Source organism: Lygodium microphyllum, chromosome 30 (genome assembly GCF_053477565.2).
Source record: "Lygodium microphyllum isolate KBCC chromosome 30, Lygodium_microphyllum_v1.1.10, whole genome shotgun sequence".
Lineage (NCBI taxonomy): Eukaryota > Viridiplantae > Streptophyta > Polypodiopsida > Schizaeales > Lygodiaceae > Lygodium > Lygodium microphyllum.
Genome location: NC_141164.1, coordinates 39,786,967 through 39,799,580, shown reverse-complemented (window position 1 = coordinate 39,799,580; position 12,614 = coordinate 39,786,967). Strand labels below are relative to the sequence as shown.

The window sequence follows — 12,614 nt, the reverse complement described above, 5'->3', positions numbered from 1 at the left end:
CAAGAAAGATCTCCTCAACACACTCCCCTTGTAATACATGGTGCAGCCACTGACGAATATGGGAAAGCACTGGGATCTTGCCAGTGAAGAAGAGTATAACCGGATGGTCATAAAACACCGAAAAAGATCGCAAGACAGTTTTTGAGTCCACCGTGGCTTCCAGCACTTCATCAGTTCCCGAGTCAGAAAAAAGCTTCATGATTATGCTGGACATAATCACCAAGTAGAGTATTTGCAAATTCCAGCAAATGCTCCTAGTCAATCTTCTGCGAATCCATAGAATCAGAGGCAACCTGCACATAGGAACGTTCCTGAGGACCCATTGTCTCGTCGGAAGTATGCTTGGAGTGTTTGCCCGTAGGCGGCAGGTCAGAACCAAAAGGCATCTCCTCCGTGCAAGAAAACATATCCTCCGGCTCCTCTGTATCAGAATCTGGACCAAGGGCTGCCACCGTCTAGTCGATAAAAGCCATATCCAGCCTAGCCATACTGCTGTTCTCTCTCTCTGTTTCTTACTCTCTTGCTCTCTCATTGGCACTCACATTCTCTCTTGCTCTCTCGCTCTCTGTCTTTGTACAGATCAGTGGGCACTCCGGCCGAGACGTTGCCTCTCTGCCAACTGTCTGGCTTAGGGTTTACCGCAGTTGAGTGCCTCAGCAGAAAAGGATCAGCAGGACAAATGGGCAGAAGACAGGGCGATTGGGCAGAAGACAGGGCGGGACAGGGCGATTGGACAGAAGACAGGGTGGTTGGGCAGAAGACAGGGTGGGACAAAGCGATTGGGTGAAGCAGGGTGGCGCTCAGGACCAGGACGAAACGAGGGCCCACGGGACTTAAAGGCGTCGGCAGGGACCCTCGCCCCCAGAACAGACAACGGGCAAGCAGTGCTGACACCGTCTACACGCCTCCAGAACAGACACAACGAGAAGAACGTTACCCTTGAAATGCAGGAGGCGATTGCACCACGAACGTCAATGAGTGGACAGGGATCGCCATCGCCTTCCGTCCTCTTCTCTCTCTCTCTCTCTCTCTCTCTCTCTCTCTCTTTTTATGAAGATAATTGAATTAAGTAGCAGTATTTACATTAGGCCATCAGGTCAGCTAAGAAAAACAGACACAAATTAAAGGCTACCAAGGCTCTAACACACAAATATCACACAAAAAGGACAGCTAGTGTGGAGCGAACAATATCCAGCCAGGGAACAACTATGTCAGGAAGAACCAGATCAGCTGAAACCATAGAGGAGATCTGCCATAACACCAAACCATGAACACGGACAACATGACCATGGATGCCCGAGGCTAAATCAACAATAAATGCATTTCGAGTAGGCCAAATATGCCATAGAGCTGTCTATCTAAGGAAATGGAAGAGACAAGAATAATCTAAATGAAAAGAAGACATAGAAGTCATCTTTTCCATAATCCACGAACGAGCTAATATCCGCTTGTTGAGTCACCGAAGACCACACATGGAAAATAAAACTCCAAATCTATCGAGTAACAGGGCAGATGAAGCAATGTCTCATCACATGTAGTGCAAAATACACAGTGACCACCAGAGATCTTGCGAGCATGCAACATGTCCCCAATTGGAAGACCCCCAATAAGCAACCTCCACATGAACACTTTGCCCTGATAAGGAACCTTAGACGTCCAGAGTTGGATGAATCTTTCCTGCCACTTCTTTTTGCTATCTCGGATATGCCATAATTTATTAGCCTTTCTAGCAACCCATCTCTTGGCCTCAACCATCTAATGATATATCTGATTAGCTGACCTTTTCTCGAAATCATCAAGAAGCACAAACATCCAATCTTGCTAGGGAGACTGATGGCTATAATGTAGACAAAGGAGAGACCCTCAGAAGCATGTCCTGTATGGACGACCAAATGTCATGATATCCTCGAGATACCAAAGTGCTAACAAATACGCCGAAAAGAATAAAGATGAGGCTGCCCAAGAATGACACCATCATGGACTGCCTGCAATCCCAAACGAGCCCTCTGATTAAATTTGTCTCCCTACAAATCTTTATCAGGCAAATCCAACAACCTGGAGGTAGCCAGTCGTTCTCCTTGTGGCGAATTCTTCTCCTTACGAAAATTAGGAGGGTGCCAAACTGCAAAACGTAACATCTCTTGCCAAGATGCAATCAAATGAGAAAGGAGAAAAGGCTAGGAGACCTTAATAGGCCTCGTGGAATTAAGCACATGCCATCAAGAAGCTTGAATAACCATGCTACCATGTGAGATGCCATTCTTTTCTATGAAAAAATTTGCAACATCTGACCAGGGATGACTCTCTACACATAGTGCCTACAAAAGTGCTAGTCTCAAAGCAGCCATATGCAAATTAAGCTCCAATAAAGTTGCTCCCCCCATCCTTTTAGGAGTAGTCACATGCTGCCATGAAATCCACACTTGCCCCAAATGATTTCCTTTTTTTTTTCCACAACATGAATTAGATAGGCTGAACTAGTTCCAAAAGACACTTCTTAGTCCAAGGAAGCAATGGTAGGAAAAACGAGATCATATTGATCATGATGCATTGAGTAACTTTAAGTCTCATATGAAGAGGCCAGCCTTGAGATTTCCAATACATGAACCGATCATGAATACGGGATGACATCCAATCAAGCAAGGCACGGGGAGCTATATCCACACCAATAGGATAATCCAAGTGTCACGTTATATCTCCTTTAGAAAACACAACTCCATGCTAGTCCAAAGCTTGCAAATCATTCTCCGTACAAGAAAGCAGTGTGGATTTTTGAGCATTGATATGAATTCTGAATGCTAAAGCAAAAAGATTCCATGCAACCATTGTCTGATTAACATCAGTGCGATCAGCCTTAAGAAATATAAAGGAATCATTAGCCAAAGATTGAGACAAGACGATTTCTTTTGTGATCCCTCCATTAAGTGTGATACGAGCCACAACACCCTGACCAATGGTATCAACAAGAGAAATCATGTGAGGACCAAATCCCATGGTGGACATTAGTTGCCGCAAGAAAGACTAGCTAACATCATCAAATGCCTTTTCAAGATCAAGCTGAAGCATAACAATCTACTCACCTGAGGCTTTGGCATAATCAATCCCCAGTTGCTGAACATTCAAAATGTTATGCATTATATTCCGACCCTTCATGAAACCATATTGATATGGATGAACCAAGTGGGAATACTTTTTGCAATCTATTGGCAATGATTTTAGAGAAGATTTTATACAAAGAACCCATGATAGAAATGGGTCTCCATTGTTTCAAAGAGGTCGGAGAGGGAACCATAGGCAATAACCGAATGACAACAATCTTCCAATCTGAAGGCATTCTACCAGAATTCCACACTTGTTGACACAGGCAAGTTATGGGTCCTTAAGCTGCTCAACATGGGCTGAAAACAACACATTAGGAAGCCCATCCCAACCAAGGCGTTTCCTTCATGGCAAATGGGACAGCACATCCTCCACTTCATCCTTTGAAATATTAGCCTCATCAAATCAACCCATTCTGCCTTAACTTGGTTACAAACCAAATCGCAAATGTATCAACGAGCAAATTGAACAACATCAGAATTAATCTCCTGTGGACCCAAAAAAGATTGATAAGAGTCGATTCACATTTGAATGATGGAAGCAGGATCAGTCACTATAGCACCTTGCTCATCCAACAAACACATAATATTTTCTCAAGCGTATTTCTGGCGTAAACGAGCAAAAAACTAATGAGATCAACAATTATTATCATGCAAAGCTTCCGTTCGGGCCAGCAATTTGTATTTAGCATATTCCTCCTCTTGAAGAGATTGAAATCTACACTCCAGCCATTTAATGCATGTGAACAATTCATTAGTGGTATCCCTTGACCAATACAGAGACAATGAGTGGGCCAATAAAGATTGCGCATGCTGCAATTCAGCTCGTAAAGAGGAAGAACAACCCATGCTTCCATCCCTCTAGATAGGATCCTCCAGCTAAAAGAAGCAATCAATTGCTGAATACATTCCAAAAACTGATTTTGCAGTAGAAAAGATTGGTTGAAATGTAGAGGCAAACGAAGAAGGAGAGCCTTAAAGGCATGAACGGGTTTGTGGGTCAAATCCGAAACCAAAGGATAGTGATCTGACAAGACGTGTTGTTGCTCCACCCATATATCAATGACTGCAAGAAGTAAAGAATCACTCTGACAAATGTAGATCCTATCAAGTTTGGCCCAAGTGTTTGGATGCTGAAGAGAACGATAAGTATATCCAGACTGTGAAGGATGCATCCAGGACCACATGTCTTGTTTCAAAGACACAACTACTAGAGCATCCTAAGCTTGCCACTCAAGACCATCCATGACCGAGCGTGGTGAAGTCGCCTAACCCGCAGATACACATGTATTAAAATCACCCATAACAAAACCTTGATGAGCCATGGGAAGGTAGTGAAGTCATCCCAAAGAAGCTGATGGCGTTCCTGAGCACTAGAAGGAGCATAGATGCCCACCAGCCACAAGACCTCTCCCATATATAGGATTTCTAGTATCAGAAATCTGCCACGAGGGTCGTGAGAAACCAAGGATGGTTGCAAGGAAGACCTAACGGCCAACATAACTCCAGATTTATGTGGAAACTGACCACTAAAAAAATTGTATAATCCTTATATACATAAGAAGATCCTACCAAAGCGTGTTGTTTGTGCTCCATAGTACATAAAACATCCCAATTTCCAGCTAGCACAACTTTCCACAACCGATATTGCTTACTGCTCGAAGAAATTCCTTTAACATTCCATAAAGAAAGTCTCATGATAAACCACGGAAGAGAAAACTACTGAATCACCACTTTCCCTTTCCCTTTAGTAGTAGCTTTAGCTATGTGAAATCTCTCCATCTCACTATGGATCACATCTACAAGATCCGCCCTTTGTAAACTAGCAATCAAAGCACGAGAAGAGAATTGTTGTTGTTGAGAATGGAAAACATCTCGAGCAGGCACAAGCCTCCCATGTGCATCAAAGTGCAAAGCAAAATTAGAAGGCCCTCTTATCATCCACATCAATTGCTGAAACACGTGAAGATTGAGGTTTTATATAAAACCCTTACCTCTGCTTTGAAAAGTCTAAGTAATAGGGTGTGGAGATGGGTGAGCAAGAGTCGAACAAGATTCCTATCTAGCATTGTGTCTAACCACAGTAACCCAAGAATCATCCTGAGGCGAATTCCGAACAACTGAAAGCGATGCATGCTCAATATAAGCTTGGGAGACATTCTTCTTTCCATCATCAAGTCCATGCAGGACAAGAGGCATAGGGTCAACTTCTTATTGCTGAACCATCTGTTGGGGATGATGCTCTTGCATATCCATGCATGGATCCAAAGAATGCTACAATACCTTAGGGCTTCTGTCACATTATAAAATAAAATGGCCCAATTGGCCACATTTAAAATAGTGTCCAGAAAATGTGCCCCATTTAAGCTCAAAAACCAATGTTTGTAGCCCAGGAACCTCAAAACGAATTTTGGTTGGGCGAGGTTTCCTTGTGTCCCAAAGCATACACGCCCTGTTCCTATTGTGGGAGGCCAACCGGAGCTCCACCAACATCTCACCAAGGGTTCTCAAAACCAAAGGAAGAAGTCGCCAAAGATCTGCAGGAAAATCAACCACCTCCACCTAGATTGGGCATGCCTACCTAAGTACCTCCTGAAACTCAGCCATAGGCTTCCATGGGACCATATGTACTGACTGACCATCCATGAACAAAGAAATACGTTACATAACGCGAGCACGCACTTCGAGGAAATGAAAAAGGACTTCAAAAAACCCTCTTGGTCCATCATAAATCTCTTCAACGAGAGGGGCCTACACTTGCCCTAAAACTTCATCCTGACACGCCTCAACACTGACAAGCATGGACTGCAGCCAAGCATAAATCTTAGTAATCAAAGGAGTCCTTCCCGTAAAGTAAAAGATGGCTTTTCTCTCATGGAAAGCAACAATCCGCTGTAAAATCAGGTCAGTTCGTATGACAGCAACCACTTGATCCCCTTTCGGTAAAGAGCTCACTCTACCCTCATTGGCATGAACATAATCCAACATAAGATTGTTGGCAGTTGCAAGCATAAACTGAAGAGACCCATTAGTTTGTGAGCATGAAGCATGAGCATCTTGCCAAGGAAAATTCGGAGCACATAAAACTGGTTCATCAACTAACATCTTATGATATTTACCCATCTCATCCCCATCCATCAGCTGCCTCTTCCGTGATGGATTTGGGCCCCTTTATCGTGTCATGGAGTACGAGGACCAGAGATACCTAGCTCTTTTTCTCTTGGAGCTTGAGAGGTGCCAAACTGCACTACTGCGAGATAGGAGGTCAGCTCACCTAGAGGGACACACAGAGAGCACTGATAGACTTTTTCTACAGAGCGGACCCTACTGATACTACTAGCCTAGCAGAGACAGAGCCACCCCGGCAGACACCTTATAGGCCACATCATGGAGTCACACTGGATAGAGCCATTTCCCTTTGTCGAGCATGATGACCCCGTCTACCAGGACCACGTCCGAGGAGGCCACACCACAGTTGGATTAGAGCCATTATCACGAGACAGCGAAGACTCACCACTAGGCATATCAGTGAAGTAGCTAGAGACTGCATCATAGCTGAGATCATGTGCATATCTTGAGATCAGCTACTACAGCCCATAGTCTCCACCACACTTTTGTACATGGTTCTATCAGATGTGGTTCTCCTTTCCTTTCTTTTTTCTTTTCTATCGATGGAACAACACTGCACATGGTTCAACCCTAGTATAATCCCATCGTATAGTTATTTTCAGTATTGTTTCATAGGCCATTCACTTATTTGTAATGTTATCTTTACCTTACTGATGAGATGACATTAGACATGGACATACTCTGGATTTTGTCTTATAGGCCACATTGGCCTTATGTAGACGTTAATATATCTTTCTTTATTTCTTTGTGTGCTGGTTACAAGAGCAGTTCTCAATCCTGACTAGCTGTCTCAAAGTCTCTACAGAACCTGAGAGACATTAGTACTCTCTCTCTCTCTCTCTCTCTCTCTCTCTCTCTCTCTCTCTCTCTCTCTCTCTATGTGTCTGTTCCCTGGAGCCTGAGTGGTTGGTGCAGCACAGGCCCTCTGGACAGCCTGCCTGTCTTCAAGTTCACTTCCCTGAATCTGTCTTCCACCCTACCCTGATGCTACCCTGAGTCTGCCGACAACCACTGCCTCTGTCCTGATGCTGCACCTCTACGCTGGACTGAAGGGGTGCCCTGGACTGCGCTGGTGCTTAAAGTTGTAACCCCAGCCTCTACAGTTCAAAGCACACTGCCCTGTCTTCTGCAATTCATATCTGCAAATCTGCGGTTGTGCCTGAAGCCCTGAGGGCTGGACTGTGTGGCAGCACTGGCAGGGCTGAACTGCTAAGGACCGGGTGCCTGAAGACCTCTCTCTCTCTCTCTCTCTCTCTCTCTCCGTGAATAAGTATATATTAATGTATGGAAATATTTACATCAGGCCTTTGAGCCAACCAAACAGAATGGATACAAATCTCAAATCAGGCCTTTTGGACAGCCATGAAAATCCTATCAAGCACAAGTCAAAGCCAAATGGCTACTAAAACAAAACGCTCAAGTATGGAAATATTTACATCAAGCCTTCAAGACAACAAACAGAATGGATACAGCTCTCAAATCAGACCTGAAAATCCTATCAAGCACCAGTCAAAGCCAAAAGGCTACTAAAACACAACACACAACTATCATGCAGGCAGTACAACTATATCTCTCTCTCTCTTTGGTGAAGGAGTTTAAATTAAGTAAAAGTATCCACATCAAGCCTTCTAGCCAGCCATGCAAATCTTGTTAATCACAAGTCAAAGCCAAAAGGCTACCAAAACATAGCACACAAATATCATCAAGCAACATGATAGGAGTAGAGCAAACAATATCCAACCAAGGAGTAGCTACATCATGGAGGACCAGGTCTGCTGAAATCATGGAAGAAATTTACCATAAGAGTAATCCTCTAACATGAGTCACATGACCATGGATACTCAAGGTTGAATAAAAAGTAAAGGCATTAGGGGTATGCAAAATTTGCCGAAGAGCTGTCTATCTAAGAAAGTGGAAGAGGTAGGGATGATCCAATTGCAAAGTAGACCATGAAGGCATCTTGCACAATACCCAAGCATGGATGGGCATATGCTTTGGCTCACATTAAATCTCGGCCTGCCTGGTGACGTGGCATCCAGTCACATCCAGTGAGAGTGCAAAGCCCTCTCTTTGGACCAAAAGGGCATGACTTTGTGGCTGCCAGGGGTTGAACCTGCACCACCCACCTGAAAGGCATTTCCCTTACCATCTCACCTGCGCGCGCACAGTTGAAAGAATAGTGTTTTCTTAAATTTATATATCATATAAAAATATGTGACCCCTAAAAAGTGCGCGGTCACCGACACGTGGCCTGTCTACGGGCGATAGCCCATAGCAGGCCGATATATAACGTCAGCCATATGCTTTGCCAAGTCATTGAAGTCCACACATGGGAAACAAAGCTCCATATCTATCTCGCAAAAGGACAAGAGATGAAGAGGTGAATTGGTGTCTAATCACAAGTAGTACAAAAGACACAATGGCCCTACTAGATCTTGCAAGCACCTAGGACATCCCTAGTAGAAGATCACTGATAAGCAACCTCCATACAAAAAATTTCCCCTGATAAGGAATCTTGGACGACCACAATTGAAGAGATTTGTCTTGCCACTTCTCTTTGCTATCTCGAGCGCGCCAAACTTTATTAGCTTTCTCAATGACCCATTGCTTATCCTCTACCATCTTGTGGTAGATTTGATTATCCTACCTTTTTTGAAAATCATCAAGTTTCACAAACATTAAGCTTTACCAAGTGAAGTAGGCTGAAAAGAAAGCAATGGATTATACTGTTGAAGCTGCTCCTATAAGGTTGACCATATCTAGCTATAGCCTCTAGGCACCAAAAGTAGTGGCGTATGTGATAGAAATAGTAACGAATGGGACTGCCCAGGAATGACAACATCATGTACCGATTGAAGCCCCAATCTAGCCATTTGATTAAAATTATCTTGCAGTTCTTTATTTGGTCACTCAAGAAACTTGGAAGTGGCCAATACTTCTGCCTATAATGAAGTAGCCTCCTTTCAGAGATTAGGAGGACACCAAATACTAAAGTGAAGAATCTCTTGCCAAGAGGAAACCAAATGAGTTAGAAGAAATGACAGCAACAATTTAAGAGACCTTGTAGAATTCAACACATGCCACTAAGATGCTAGAATAATTGTGCAACTATGGGAGAAACCAATCTCCTCAATAAAAAATTTTGCAATATTAGTCCAAGGATGACTATGCACACAAAGGGCTTGCAAAAGTGCCATTCTCAAAGTTCTCATATGAATATTAACATCCAATAAAGCAGCTCATCCCAACTTTTTCAAAGTAGTAATATGCTATCAAGATATCCACACCTGACCTGAATGATTATCTTTATTTTTCCATAACATAAAATGGATAGGCTCCACTAATTCCAAGAGATACTTCTTGGACTAGGTAAGCAAGGTAAAAAAAAAAGAGACCATGATAATCGTGATAGATTATGCCACTTTGAGCTCTGCATGAAGAGGCTAGCCCTAAGATTTCCAATACATAAACTTATCATGAATTCAAGAGGACATCCAATCAAGTAATGCTCGGGGAGGGACATCCATGCCAATGGGATATCCGAAGTGTTAGGTAATATCTCCTTTAGGAAAAACAATTCCTTGTTAGCCCAATTCTTGCAAATCTGTCTCCGTACAAGAGATCAATGTTGATTTCTAAGCATTATATGAAGGCTCGAGACCAAACCAAATAGACTTCAAATAGCCATTGCCTGATTGATGCTAATTCTGTCAGCTTTAAGAAACATAAAGGAATCATCTGCTAAGGATTGACCCAAAATTTGAGGACCATTAGGAAGAGATAAAGAAACAATCTCCCCATCCTTGACCAACTGATCCAGCAAAGAAAGCATGGGGCGAGTGACCAATTCAAACAATAAAGGACTGAGAGGGAATCCTTGACAAAGAGAATGAGATAAAGCAATCTCATTTGTGACTCCTCCATTGTGCCATTGCATCCTAACTGATAGTATCAATGAGAGAACTCACATGGGGACCAAAGCCCATGGTAGACATCAAGTTTTGCATGAAAGACTAGCTAACATGATCAAAAGCCTTTTCAATATCTAAGTGGATCATAATCACCTATTGGCCTAAGGCTTTAGCATAATCAATCTCCATTTGAACCTTCAAAATGCTATGCATGATGTTGCGTCCCTTAATGAAACAATACTAATGGGGATGAATCAACTGTGGAAACATTTTTTGCGATTTGTTCGGAATGTCTTTGGAAAGGGTCGATTGGTTTTTGGATGGTTTGGAAGTGTTTTGGAATGGATTGAGTAGGTTTGAGAAGCTTGTGATAAGAAACCCATAGCAAAAATGAGCCTCCATTGTTTTAATGTGGATGAGGAAGGAACCTTGGGCAGCAGACAAATAATTGCAAATTTTCAACCTACATGCATTGATCCGGATCTCCAGATGTGCTAGCAAAGGCGAGTCAATGGGTCCTTAAGCTGTCCCACATTGGCTGAGAACAGTTCATTAGGGAGGCCATCCCAACCCAGGCTTTTCCTACAAGGTAAATGACATAGCACTTCCTCCACTTCTTCCTTTGTGCTATCTACTTCCATCAATTCCTGCCATTCAGGTGTAACTTAATTTCAAACCAAGTCACAAATGTATCTACAAGTAGAGTGAACAGTGACATCAAAGATACATTCCAGCTATTTCAAGAGCTCACACCTATCACGTCGCGATATTGTCCTCCCGCCCTAACTACGCACGCCTGTCCGTCTGCTCGTGCCATCTGACTGATTGCCCCACCCCGACTGATCGCCCTTGCACTATTCGCGCCGTCCGACTGATCGCCCCATCCGATTGATCGTGGCCGTCCGATGTTCGCCCCCGCAGCACTGTTCGCGCCCCCCCGCCCTAACATTTTGCAACGGCCGCCTGTTTGCAACCCCCCCCCCCCCTTTTGGCTGTTTCCCCCTGCTTGGCCTTCTCCCCATGCCCTAACTGACTCTCCCCCCCTCCAGGCTTCCCTCGCCATCGATCAGTCTACACGCCTCCCTCGCCAGGCCTCCTTTCCATGGAAACCAGCATTGTTTCCCCCCCCCCCAACCCCCCTTGCGATTGATCCTCCCACCCCCCAATTGTTCCCTCTATTTGTAGCAACTACTCCCCCGACCAGGTAGTACCGTGATGTGACTGGTTGTCTCGCAGAAGAGACGTGCAATGGAAACCTTTGGTTAGATGCCGACGCACTTAGCGAGTGCCCCCCAGTCAAACAACTTGCGCACCGTCCTCTCTGAGGAGCAGCTCTTAGCCGTCCGAGCTACGGAGCTGGAGCTAAAGGAAACAACAATTTATGGTCAGGTAGTAGGACATTCTCCAGCCAAGGCCCAGCTTCGGGACTGGCTTCACTCCACGCTGCGCATCGGCACAGCGTAGATCGTGGAGGCGGTCCTACTAGGCCAAGGGATCTTCATGGTCTGGCTCAGTTTGACAGACGCAGCTTGTGAGTTACTTGCCAGTTCACCGTATGCGTCCACGAAGGGGGTCATATACATGGTCCCCTGGTACAGGGGCTTTACTGTGGAGGCGTTTGCACTTCACAATAGGTTTCTCTGGCACCCAGTCACCCTTCTTTTCCCCGGCCTGGCAATAGAGTATCGCCAGTTGGTGGAAGACTTTGGTTGGCTCTTCGGCACTATCCTTCCCACATCCTTCGCGGATGCAGTGACAACAGCGGCAGGAGTCCCAAAAGTACGGGTGGCATTGAAAGAGGTTAAGAATATCCCACAGTTCCTAGAGATTGAGGCAAGAAGGACTAGTATTATTTTCACAGCAGTGGCCTAGTTGCATGATGGACATTAACTGGTGGGTTGGTGCCGAGGTCCCTTACCTGAGCATTATCTTCCGAGCCCCTCCACAGTGGAGGGATCCGAGGGATGTGATCGAGTGGCCCTTGGCATAGGCGGCCCGTTTCTATTAGTGCACAGAGTCTCGACTCTCCGCATGGCTGATAGATGCATTGGTAGTACCACTTGGAACGTCTATCATCCCTATGGTCCGGCCGAGGGCCACCATGGGGGAATGGAGCTCGCTGTCCAGACTGGCGGCAAAGCGCACCTGCATGCCTCATAGCTCCTCCTCATCATCAACAGCCTCCACACTGAACAGATACCTGTTCGGACAGTCACAGGTTCCCCTATTGAGCTTACACATTGCATCCTGGAATGTGAATAGCCTCCACTACAGTGGGGCACGTGGTTCCAAGAAATTGATTGTTTGATAGGAGATGTAGCCTGCCGCCCTGGCCGGACAGATCAACATCTTACTTCTACAGGAGCACAAGCTCACCCTCGCCCAGGCCCAGCGGGTAGGGAAGGTACTCCCAGGCAGCTCGCATACTTACTGGGAGCACGCCATGGGTACCCACGGTAGGAGTGGAGGTGTGTGC

The 12,614-nt window shown here is 44.9% G+C and overlaps 1 protein-coding gene across 1 annotated transcript in view; it reads right to left on the bottom strand.

Annotated features, from left to right (window-relative positions):
• Positions 1 to 11,037, bottom strand: part of LOC148009761 (uncharacterized) — a 115,099-nt gene extending 104,062 nt beyond the window's left edge. Inside the window, exon 1 of the mRNA XM_087673355.1 lies at positions 10,892 to 11,037. The gene's annotated coding sequence lies outside the window, so the exon portion shown is untranslated. The remainder of the gene's footprint in view (positions 1 to 10,891) is intronic.
• Positions 11,038 to 12,614: the final 1,577 nt, after the last annotated feature.